This window comes from Buteo buteo, chromosome 28 (genome assembly GCF_964188355.1).
Source record: "Buteo buteo chromosome 28, bButBut1.hap1.1, whole genome shotgun sequence".
NCBI lineage: Eukaryota > Metazoa > Chordata > Aves > Accipitriformes > Accipitridae > Buteo > Buteo buteo.
In genome coordinates, this window is record NC_134198.1 from 5,489,657 (window position 1) to 5,501,385 (window position 11,729).

The window sequence follows — 11,729 nt, forward strand, 5'->3', positions numbered from 1 at the left end:
AGAGTGATGGGTTGTTTTTTCCAGCAATATTTACTGTTAAAAATTATCAATAGCTCTATTTTTGACAGGTAATATTTAATGTTGAATGGCAATATATTTAAAAGTACATAAAATGTTGTAAATGCCAAGTCATATTTCAAGGCAGTACCAACACAATATCAATTTAGTTCCTTTTTTTGTTTATTATAAAACTAAATTAATATTGAAACTGGGGAAAAATTATTCTAATTATAATCAAGTAATTCATTATGACATGCAAATTCATAATTCCACTAATCTGAAATCTATTTTTGAAAAATACCAAATATTAGTCAAACTAGTGCATTATCTCACCAAAGTGAATTACAAATTATTTCCCACAACCACAGATAAAACCTCTCACTACTGAAAGCAAATATTCAACTATTTTTATAGACATGCATTCAGAAACAGATGTGTCACTCCATCCTTTATCATGCAGGATAAGTCAGGCACTCAACTTTAGGGATCAGCATTATTCTGCATCTTCAGAGAAACACGTGCTTGTACTAACTTGCAATTTCATTTCAGCATTCTGTCACAATTCAGATCTTGTGTGTATATATAAATGTGTGTGTATATAAATGTGTAGAATAATCACTGGAGCCTAGATCAAGACACTATCAGTGAAAGGTCACTTTTCTACTTGTGAGCAGCAAGACAAGGAACGGATGTACAGTCTTTATGAGAAGAATTTTACAACTGATTCTTTTTTTGCACTATGGTTTTAACTTAATTCTTCACCAATTCAGACAATACTTCACAGTTACAAACATCATTCACTAATATGATAGCTTGAGGTTTTGTTTGAGTAAACAAGAAATCATAGCTTTATTCCGATAGTAGCTATTTGTATGTAATTAAATAGACCTCTTTGCTCTCTCTCCCCTCACTTTATCTTCCACACTTCCTTCTGGTTTCAGCACTTTCTTACTCTTCTCTCTTCCATTCCAATTAATACATTGTTTTATTAGCAGTCAAACCAGGAAGGTACATATTAGTTTGCAATTTGAACTTTCCCATCTATAATAATAAAAATACTGGTATTTATTTACTTTAGCTTGCTGTGTGAAAATTCTTTGTCATGAGTATGGTTAGTAACTGTTGGCATGTCTTTCAATACAATCTCAGTTAAACTAAGCAGGGTGGGGGTGGAACTCACAGAAATCCTTGATTCTTTTACAACAGCTTTACCTCAGAAAAGAAATGAAACACACATAAGTGTCTATATAACATAACTAACATAAAGGCTAATCTCCTCCTAATGCTAACTTTTGCATTAGCCCTGGCACCCATTTAACTTCCAACAGATTACAGCTATTGCACGTGTTCTAAGCAGTAAGTGTTTCTGTCACTGTATTCAAGGGACAGAATTCAGCCCTTGTAGAGAGTTGTCAAGTCTCCTAACTTTAACTGAATTTTTCAAAAACCCAGATGCAAAAGCCAACCAATTATTACGAACAACTCAGGTTTATTTGTAGATGTTTCTAGGCTTCTAGACATACAGGGAGGCGGAAAAAAAAAAAAAAAAGCTAGGACACATTAGCCAAGTGAACTATGAAGATACAAATCTTAATAAATCATTAACTCCTATGATACTTTTGAATATCTGACGCTGTCAGTTCTGCTAGTACATTTCCCTGGATGCAATGAGAAACCTACTCCCATATTTCAATGCCAAGGGGGTGAGAAGGTTGTGAAGAAGTACATAAAACTTCAGAAGTAACTTGGAGAAATTCCTTCAGATAAAGTTTTGAGGATGATATCTGCAAACCATCTTACAAAGGACCTCTCCAGAAGTCCTGCTGTTAAGGGAATTGTGCCTGCTGGAAATGACAGTGGGGAAATTGGAAACCTGTGGCAGCATTTCAAGCTATTTTGATGATGCTTCACTCCAGCACAATTGGTAGAATTGAGATTCCCCAGAGAGCGACCAAAGTTCTTAAGACTTGCCTCTAAAGAATACTGCGACTTTGAAACAATGGGATAAAGACTTTGCTTTCCTTATGAAAACTGCCTAGGTTTTAGAGGAAAATAATTCAAAGAAAAGACACTACTGCTGTAACTTGAGATAGTTGGTGCATGAGCAGTAAAAGCCAACACATGACATGCTTTAATTAAGCACCTACATTCCTAGCAAGAAAGCCAAATAAAAATTACTGAACATAGTCCTTTACTAAAAACTACAGTACAGCATTCCTAAAAAAGGCTACTTTATGGGCCTAAAATTAAATACTTCAATAATGTTAAATATTTTCCATGATACTCTGAAGAGCAAAATTACACACTTTAAAGAACGTAAATGTTATTAATAAGGAAAAGGAAAAGAAGAACATGCAAATGCTGGGGGATCTTTGTGAAAAAATGAACTTTAATTCAGACAGAATTAAATTATTCTTTAACTACAATAAAGAAACTATTGAGAAAGGAGTCTATTTTTCACTTCCAAACGAAGATGGACAGAGTACTGGAAACCATGCTTTAATTAAAATTACTGGACTCGATATAAAGGTAAATGGGTTAAGTTTAACAACTCATTATTTATAGTTTAAACTACATGATCTGATGAACTGTTCTGTCTTCCATTGTAGGAATACAAAACCACAAGTGAGTTCTAAGCAGATTTACTTTCATCTTACACTGACAAAATAGAATATTATTTAATGTTTATGAAATTCCATGCATCTATACTGTGTTATTTTTTCAGTCATTATCTCACTGTATTTTTACAGGCATAGGCTGTCTCCTTTCTAAGGATTTTGGTTTGAAGTCATTAAACAATGTGTCTGCCCTCTGGTGGTCACACTCACCTTTATACGTTCCCACTTTTTTTTTTTCTTTTAAAGTTAAAAATGCACTTTATACAACTACCACCTACAAAGTCTAGCAGATAATTTAGCTTTCAGTCACCCTGGCTGGCTTGCTTTCCAGTTCTGTAATTGCTTATATTTCAACTTTATCATACAGAAATAGCCCATACATAATTTAAAATGTTCCTCTTTTTGTCCACATCTACAACCAAGTCTAGACACCAATTTTTAAAGTACTCAAACTACAGGAAAGCAGAAAACTTGCAAAAACTCCCCAGAATAACACCTGAAATTCAATTTATATTGATTATATGAGATGACATGTTTGGTTTTGTCTGGGAGAAGATGTTACACCCTGTAATACATCAAAACTTTGGCTGCTAGACTCTAACGTCCATAAATACATGGAATGCTTCTGAGGGAAAAGATGAGTATTTAAAAGACTATTTGCACATTAAAGGTATCAGAGTTGTACTATACAGAAAATTCTATGACTTTGTACGTCATGCAAGATAGGTATGGACAAAAAAAATGCAATAAGTAAGGACCAGGGTCTGTAGTCCAGTTATTAGCACTGCTCCTCTGACAGCCACGTGTTAGTTCATGTGACAGGAGAGCAGTCATGCAGCTTCCTTACTTTGTATTACATATCCAGGAAAAAATTAAAGAAAACGATTCCCCAGCTCTAAGCCTTCACTGTCAGAGAAGCAGTAGGTGGAATCCTCTCTCCCTCATTATTTGATGCTTTTAAAGACATCAGATGATGTATAAACCACACAAACTTCAGGAGGATTCAAAATACACTTGGTATACAGAACACTGACATTGCATTTGTTAGTTCTTTTAGATGTCTAACTAAAAACCAGCTCATGAGTAGATAAAAGCAAGGCAAACAATACATAAGGTACATGCAGCTCTAATATGAAGTGTGGGTTCCTTTACAGTCCCATGGATGTCCCAAACACCCTTGTATTCCTTGGATGGGGTGGCAGTAGTAGTGATAATAGTTCTCATCTGCCCCTATGTCCTTATCAAACCTATGCCAAGGGAAGAATAGCGACACATGCAACAGAAAGAACTCAGAAGACTGTGGATTCTGTGCAACAGCCCCAAGAACATATGCTCCCCCTTCTACTTTCATTGCCAAGATATTCCCTATCTTGGGGCATCTCTGAACTTCACTATAAATGAAAAATAAATAAATATGGTGGTAAATGGAAGTGGGAATCTTTTACATCTGCTGAAAAGACCATATCCTGTCCAACATCTCCGGTCACAAGGGCTCTGTCTTCACAACGTACAGACCTGATCACTGTAATACTGAAGTGATTTCCCCACACTCCAGAGAAAGCAACGACTTCCTCAAAACATGACACTCTGCAACACATCACGATGCAGACTCTGGCTTTTAGTGTTACTCGGAACTCAATTCATGATGTGGAAAATGGGTTGCCATTATGTTGTGAACTGATTTATCAACAACAAATAAAGCTAATCAAACTGGAACCATTAAATTGCTCACCATCCATGGAGAACACAACTCTTCACAGCAGCCTGACCCAGAACACAAAACTTACTGCTCCAAGACTCAAGAATGACTAGAGGCCTCAGTTTATCCAACACTACATGCAAAAACTCTATTTCTTTTCTTTTGTCTCTTAATGCAGAGTTCCCCTGTTGCAAACTTACCCAAGTCCTGTACAATTTTGAAAGGACGGGAAAGGAAAAGGAATATCTCTCCCTTTTCTGAGCTTCGGTAAGAAATACCTAGTCAGAACAGATTAAAAAACAGTAAAATGGCTAGCACAGCCTATTAACGGCTCATCTCACCCAAAGCAAGAAACAGATTTTCATTGTATGCGGCCATGCAACAATTGCAACAAAATTACCAAATTCAGCTAAGCAGACAATGCAAAAATACCTTCCATTTTCAAAAAAAGAGCAGCAACTCAAGGAGGTTAAACTTCCTATGGTATATTTAGTTTGTCCAGACACCACAGCATTGGTCTACGGGGAGTGAGGGGAGCCGGGGGCTTAGTGGAGGGACCCACAGATTCCAGCTTACTCAAAGTGGCAGTAACCAAGTCACCAAACCTGTTTATCCCACCCAAAGAATAGCCATGGCCAAGTTTACCTCTTCCTGATATCACTTGAAAATTTTAACAGGGAAGGCACACCAAGCACCTCCTGCATTTTGATCCCCCTAGAGATGTGAACAGCAGCAGGGTAGGAAACTCCACTTTTTAGTCCTTCTAAACACTGGAGAAGTAGTGAAGAGGACCACCTATCCTGTTAGAAAGGGTAACTTGTGGTGTACAAGCCTACTGATGAACAACACTAAATTCTTAAATACTCTTGAAAAGCCCTCTAAATGATAGGGAATATGCTATGAAGATAACAGGGGTATGTAATGTTTTCCTTCACATTGTTTGATCTGATACTTTCTAGCAAAAAAAACCCCAACCCTTCACTGATAGTAAGACAAATTCTTGTTTTTCTACTGCTGCTCCGCTTCAAGTAACTTACTTACCTCCCTGCTTTTGACATGCTCTTCAAAATTCCTCCCTCCCTCAGGGCTGGTTACACTTCCCACCTCACACGGAGGAGCTATCCCCTGCTTCATCCCACACACTTTTATACATGAGTTGTATGTAAATTCCCTCTCGATGTGTTCTACTCAGAGCTCTCCAGACTGTTGCCTTCTCCCTTTAAGACTGCCAGCAGAATTTTATTCCCAACTCCCTCATTTCTACCACTTCCTTCTAATGTAAAAGTCAATAATACATTTTGTTCTTCATCCTTCTCCTCATACAGTAGTCCTCTTCATGGATTTTTTTTTTTCCATAACTCATTATCTTCAGCCTCTTTCTTTGAATTTTGTTCATTTCTACTACCCTGCCCATGCTACAATGTTCAGCAGGAAGACTTCCCTCGGCCAGTGCCTATGCACTGCTCGGTTAACTCCATGGTATTATTCTCCACCAGCAGAACTGTTCCCCGACTCCAAATCTTGTACAAGAGCTGGCTTGTGCGCTAACGGATTATATACAATGTCTTTGCGTACACGCAGACACACACGGAGCCCTACAGTGTTGTGACACTGTAAAGGCAACTCCTTTACATGAACCCTCAGAATCAAGTTGGACAAACGCAGCAACACTGAAAACACAGAAAAAGGGAAGTTGGTAGTGAGAGGCACAGTTCAGAAAAAGCAAAGAAAATCTGTACTCATGCATAAACACTCAGCTCCTCACTTAGGTAACAGCCTAAAGGAAAATGGTATGTTAATATTTTGGGTGGCTGTCCGGAAAAGCCTAATTAGCGGCCAAAGACTAACTCATACAACCAGGCAGTTATGGATCGACTTTTTTCCTCAAACAAGCTATTAAACAGTAACAAATACATACTTTAAAGCAGAGGAAATTAAAAGGTCATATATACCTAACAGTGCAGACAAAGTATTAGGACAAATGTCTTCCCACTGGGATGCATCCAAATTCAGAAGTCTAACACGAGTATTCACAGAATTTAGAGAGACTACATTCATACTAATTCTGTCTGATTTAATTGACAATTTAGACAGCTAGTTCCTTTCTAATGCAGCTGTTTTTTAAAGTTATCACGTCCTCATAAAGTTGAACTGGTCTTTTTTTTCCTTGCTTGGCTATTTTTGTGCATCCGAGATGCTCTGCATGAAATGCTGCTTTTTATATAAAGTTTAGTTGCTTAAAGTAGAATGGGGGTACTGTGAGCTCTTACAGAAACATTTTATAATTCAAGCTGTTATGCTTCCATACTAAAAAGTTAACAAGGGGAAAGCTGTAATCACATTATGAATTGAGCCATTTCAAAACCGAAACAGGGTAGGAAAACAGTGTATTCACAAAATGAATACTAAGATACATTTATCCTGATTCATACAGCAAAACAAAAAAAATTGAAAGCTTCTTACAACAGTTAATAGAAGATCCAGATGAACATTTCTGTACTTATTCAACATTTACTAGAAGGGAGAAGCTAAAGAGCAATCCAGAGGAGTATTTGCAATGCAATTAGGCTAGACAAGTAAGTCTGAATGTATGCCAGCTGCAGGGGCCTGCCCTTAATTCACACAATCAAATGTCTAGTGTGTCACACAGTGTCTAGCATCAGTATCTCCAGCATTAAAAGTCTCATCAGATATGTACTTGTTTACTGAGCATCTTAATCGGGGTCTGAACACATATCTAGCTGTACCTTCTAGCAGTCTATATGCCAGTCCATCACCATCTGTCAAGTTAAAGCTTCCACAGATAGAAAAAAAAAAAAAAAAAAAAAAAAAAAATCAAACAAATGTGTTCAGCACTCAAACTAAGCTATCATTCACATTTCAATATAAGACTTGAATTCCTTTTCAGTGTTCTTCAACTTTGACCCAGCTCTACCCCCTCCTTCACTGAAAAGGGCAAAGACAACAGCCCAGCAAGTGGGACAGGCAAAACAGACCTCCTTTGTTCACTTTTTCCCTTTCAGTTTTCTATTGAGGTAAATAACTGAAAGCTCAGCCAGCCTCCAGTAGCTCAGAAGAAAGCAATATAGCTAGCTTGCAACGATCCTTTCCTGGTTAACAAACAGTAGGACAAAACTTACGGTGCATCATGTTAACCCTATTATTGGAGATTAACTCTTTACAAATTCCCTTAATATTATATGTACAAGACTATATTCATAAATGTAAAAGTTACAATGTCTTTAATACTAAACTGAATAGGCAATACACATACTTACCAATTTAAAATGCAACAAATTATCACTGCAGAGAAAGTATAACTGAATTTTTTGAATACTATCAGCCCACTCAGGAAGGCAAAATCAAATTCATTGCATATTGCCCAGCAGACAACCTCCTACATTATTCCCTCAGCTTACATTACAGAGATATACTTTCTCTGTATGGCTTCCCATTTTGCCAACTCTGTTCATAAAACAAACCAAAATGAACATATCCAGTGAAAACTGAATAGCACAGGTTTACTGTACAATTCCAATATAATGGAAGGTAAGTAATCAGTATTCAAGGTGATTTGGGACAAATGAATAAAACTACAGACTAACAGCAATTCCGCAGCTGCAGGCAAAACAGATTTAATTTTTAGGCTCATTGAGCTATTTGAGCTGTGCAATAATCTATTAACAAAACTCCAAACCCTTAGTGTATTCAGTATGTTTTATGTCCAGATACCATGGTGAGTCATTTCCCTACAGCAGGAAAAATGGGGAGACTAGCATTACCTTTTCCTGACTTGAAATTGGAATCCTCAAGCCAATACAATCTGTCAATTAGAGAGAGATCTCATTAACTGCAAGAAACTCTAACGTGGTTACTAAAGCTTCTGCCGTCACCTTTTTGAGCACCAGAGAGAAACACCAAAGCACAACAAGCTAACAGAAGGTATCAGTAAGCATCCACTGGATTTGTTATTTCGTTTCCTCAAAAATAAAGACCATTTTGAAAAGCCAAATTTTCTTATTACAACCCTTCTTGTCAAACAAGCTGTGGTATATGTGATAAATATTACGCTTTCAGCAAGAAGATAAGGAACGATAACCAAGGCTCAGATTCTGGAGATCTCATTCACCTTGAACATTATTACTTTTGAGTACTTTTACCATGGCCTGTAAGACTAATTACAGAACTAAGATACCAATACGAGTATGATTAACTGTGGATTTATCCTGTGGGTTGTGAAGAGGGTTCTAGCTCCGTTATTAACACCAGCTGGTACACACTACCCCGTCATCCAAGGTGGTCACACAGCTGTACAGTTTTCCTCTAGCTACATGTCCTTTGCACAATCCAGAATGTGAATTCATTCAATGGATCTGAGTTCTGTCAACATCAAGCAGCTTTCTGGTTTTACTTCTTTACATTCAATATTCTCAGAATACAACACTTTCCCAATTCTGTATTGATACAGTCCAACAGCTAATTTTAGACACCCAAGAGAATTTCACAGTACATTGAAATTCAAATAATTAACTTTCACAGACTTCGGTATCAAGCTCTTCAGCAACTCTGGTGACTTGCTTTGCAATTTCTATTCAAAACTAAGAACAATCATCCACTAAACAAATGCCTGAGGTGTATTCATACAAATGGCAATATCAAACAGATGAGACAAATATTAGAAATACGCTGTACCTGCAAGTCAGTTTTTTGGCTTCTAGGTCCTTTGAGCTAGTATGTAATGTTACAGTATCCTTCTCTTTCCAGCTGATATCCTCTGACAAAGAATACAGGCAAGATGCATGTCTCAGCATATAAGCTGCTCTCAAACTCGAAGTGCAGATGCCTTCTGATGTTGTACAGTGACCTATTCTATGCACAGCCCCATATAATTACTATCCATAAATTATCACATCGATTACGTTAAATTGCGGAAGAAGCCGAAATGATTAATAGTGCACCTGTTAGATGCAATGAAGTTTTCAGGTTTCATTGACCTTTTCCATAATATACTTAATTAAGAATCAAGATGTATTTTAATACTCAGAAACAGAGAAAGAAATATGCAAAGACAGGGAATGTTAGAAAAAAGAAACCCAGGTGGTTAATACTGGCTTCTTGACTCAGTAGGAGGTTGTTTTGAATAAACAGTGAGAAGCTGGACGTTTATGGATAAAAGAAGATCTTATCGTCATCTATAGGTTCCACTGTAGAGTTACATATCACATTTTCCATTGTTTTATCTAACTATACAGACAGCTGAGAAATAGTATTCCTTCCGCAGAGTACTTGTCAATATGGAACAGCCTTATTGACTGGGCTGAAGCACACTATGATCTTAAATATTTAAACAGCTTGGAATAATTAATTGGATACCGTTTACACTTCGACTCCGAAGCCTCGGTTTAAACACATTTCAGACTTCAAAACTAACATACCTATGCTGAGGAGTTCAGCCGCAGCTGAAGGTTTAGTTAATTATTACTTTTTAACCGAAGAGCTAGCGCATCTGCCGCTCAGACTTCGTTGCGATTTTCTGCATTAATCGCCATCAAGAGAGAGGAGGCAAAACAAGGGCAAATAGGAACAGCTCAGGCTCCAGCCACATCTTGGCTGGTTTATACCTAAATAAAACCGCCGTTGCTACCGGCGGCATGAAGCCAAGCACAGAAGGCAAAAAAAACCCCCACCACACAAAAACAAAAAACACCACACAAAAACAAAAAACACCACACAAAAACAAAAAACACCACACAAAAACAAAAAACACCACACAAAAACAAAAAACACCACACAAAAACAACCCAAGCTGATAAATAAAGGCGTAAAAAGCCCAAAACGCGGCTCCCGGCACTTCAGCACAGACAGCTCCTTCCCCCGCAACACGCCGCCCGCCACCGCCCCCGCCGGGCCCTCGCCCCCGCCGGCCAGCGCCACGAAATGGCGACCCAACCGCTGAGGGATGGGGCCGCGTCGCAGTCGCGGAGCGTCTCCGCCCGGCCCGTTCGGGCCGGGCGGAGACGCTCCGCGGCTGCGACGCGCCGGGGTCGTCCCGCCCGCCGCCGGTATCAGGTCTTCCACACCGGGCGGCGGGTTCCGCAGGTGCCTCCCTCACAGCCGCTAACCGCCATCGCCCCCCCCAGCTCCCCTCAGAAGAAACCCCGGCACCTACGGTAGAGCCGGCCCAGGCGGTGCACCAAGCGGACGGCTGGCTCCTCAACCGTCGGGGCGGGCGCGGCACCACCCGCGGCCGCGCTGCTCTTCCTCCTCCTCCTCCTCTTCGCTCAGCAGCCCAGCGAGAAGAGCCGAGGCAGGCGCGCTCCCGCGCCTATCACCTCCCCCCCACCCCCCTCCCGCCCCCGCCTGTACCGCGGGGCGCGCTCCCGCGGGGAAGGCGCGCGAGCTGCGCCGGGGCGGAGCTGGCGCCGGGGCGGGGCGGGGCTGGCGGCGGCGTCGCGGGTCTCTCGCACCTGAGGTGGCGCGGGGCGGCGGCCTCCATCTTGGCTACCCGCCCCGCGGTCGCCGCCGGGGAAAGGCGGCGAACCCCAGCCGGTCCTCCGCTTCGGGGGGGGGGGCGGCTGTCCGCCCCTCACCGTCCTCTCCCTTCGCCACCCGGGTGGAAGAAACCTGCAAGGCGGCGTCGGGTCTCGTCGCCCCTCGTGGGGCGTCCGGGAGATAACCGGCGCGACCCGCCTCAGCGCCTGTGGCGGGCAACGGCTCGTCGGGGCACACCCCCCCCCCCCCCCCCATCAGCGGTGCGGGCCCTGGCAAAGGCGGCGTTTTAAATAGACGCATTATTTTAGCCCGGCAGCGGCCCCTCTAAATAGATGGTTTCAGCTCTTCCCCAAACTGGAGACAAGGATATTATTTTACACTCGAGAATAGTCCCATTGAGCTGGGTAGCGCAGCTCACGTGTGTCGTCGAACACGGGCGTTGGCAGGACCGGAGCCAGTGATTTTGGCCGTGGTGGGTACAACAATACAGTAAATTAAACCGACTTCGCAAAGACAGAGGCTTGCATTGCCGGCTTCTTCTGGGGGGCGGTGGAATCCTCCGCGGCATGCCGGTTGTCCTGGGGACTGCCGCAAATAGCAGGGCCAGCGGCCTGCCCACAGCGCGTACCACCGCGTTCTTCACCAGTCAGAGCAAAATTGAATTAGGTTAGATTTCCAGTTCACAAGTTCAGGAAGTCAGACCGCTGAAAGAGAAGCTCTGGATGGGACCGTTCGGAGAAGAGTCTCGGATGAGAGTTATTTCCAATAAACCTTTTTCCGCCGAACACGCCTCTCAATCGAGAAGCGCTCACAGTGCTCACCTTCCCTTTCACGTCTTGCAGTCCATTTAATGCACAATGTTACAAAGCATTTCAATGCCATTTTGAGACTTCTGTGGGGTATGCTCAATATTGCTCAAA

General features: G+C 41.2%; 1 protein-coding gene across 2 annotated transcripts in view; it reads right to left on the bottom strand.

Moving 5' to 3' along the window:
- NRCAM (neuronal cell adhesion molecule) overlaps positions 1-10,560 on the bottom strand; it is a 165,616-nt gene extending 155,056 nt beyond the window's left edge. For both annotated transcript variants that reach the window (XM_075059063.1, XM_075059062.1), the window contains exon 1: positions 10,487-10,560. The gene's annotated coding sequence lies outside the window, so the exon portion shown is untranslated. The remainder of the gene's footprint in view (positions 1-10,486) is intronic.
- Between the last annotated feature and the right edge of the window lie 1,169 nt (positions 10,561-11,729).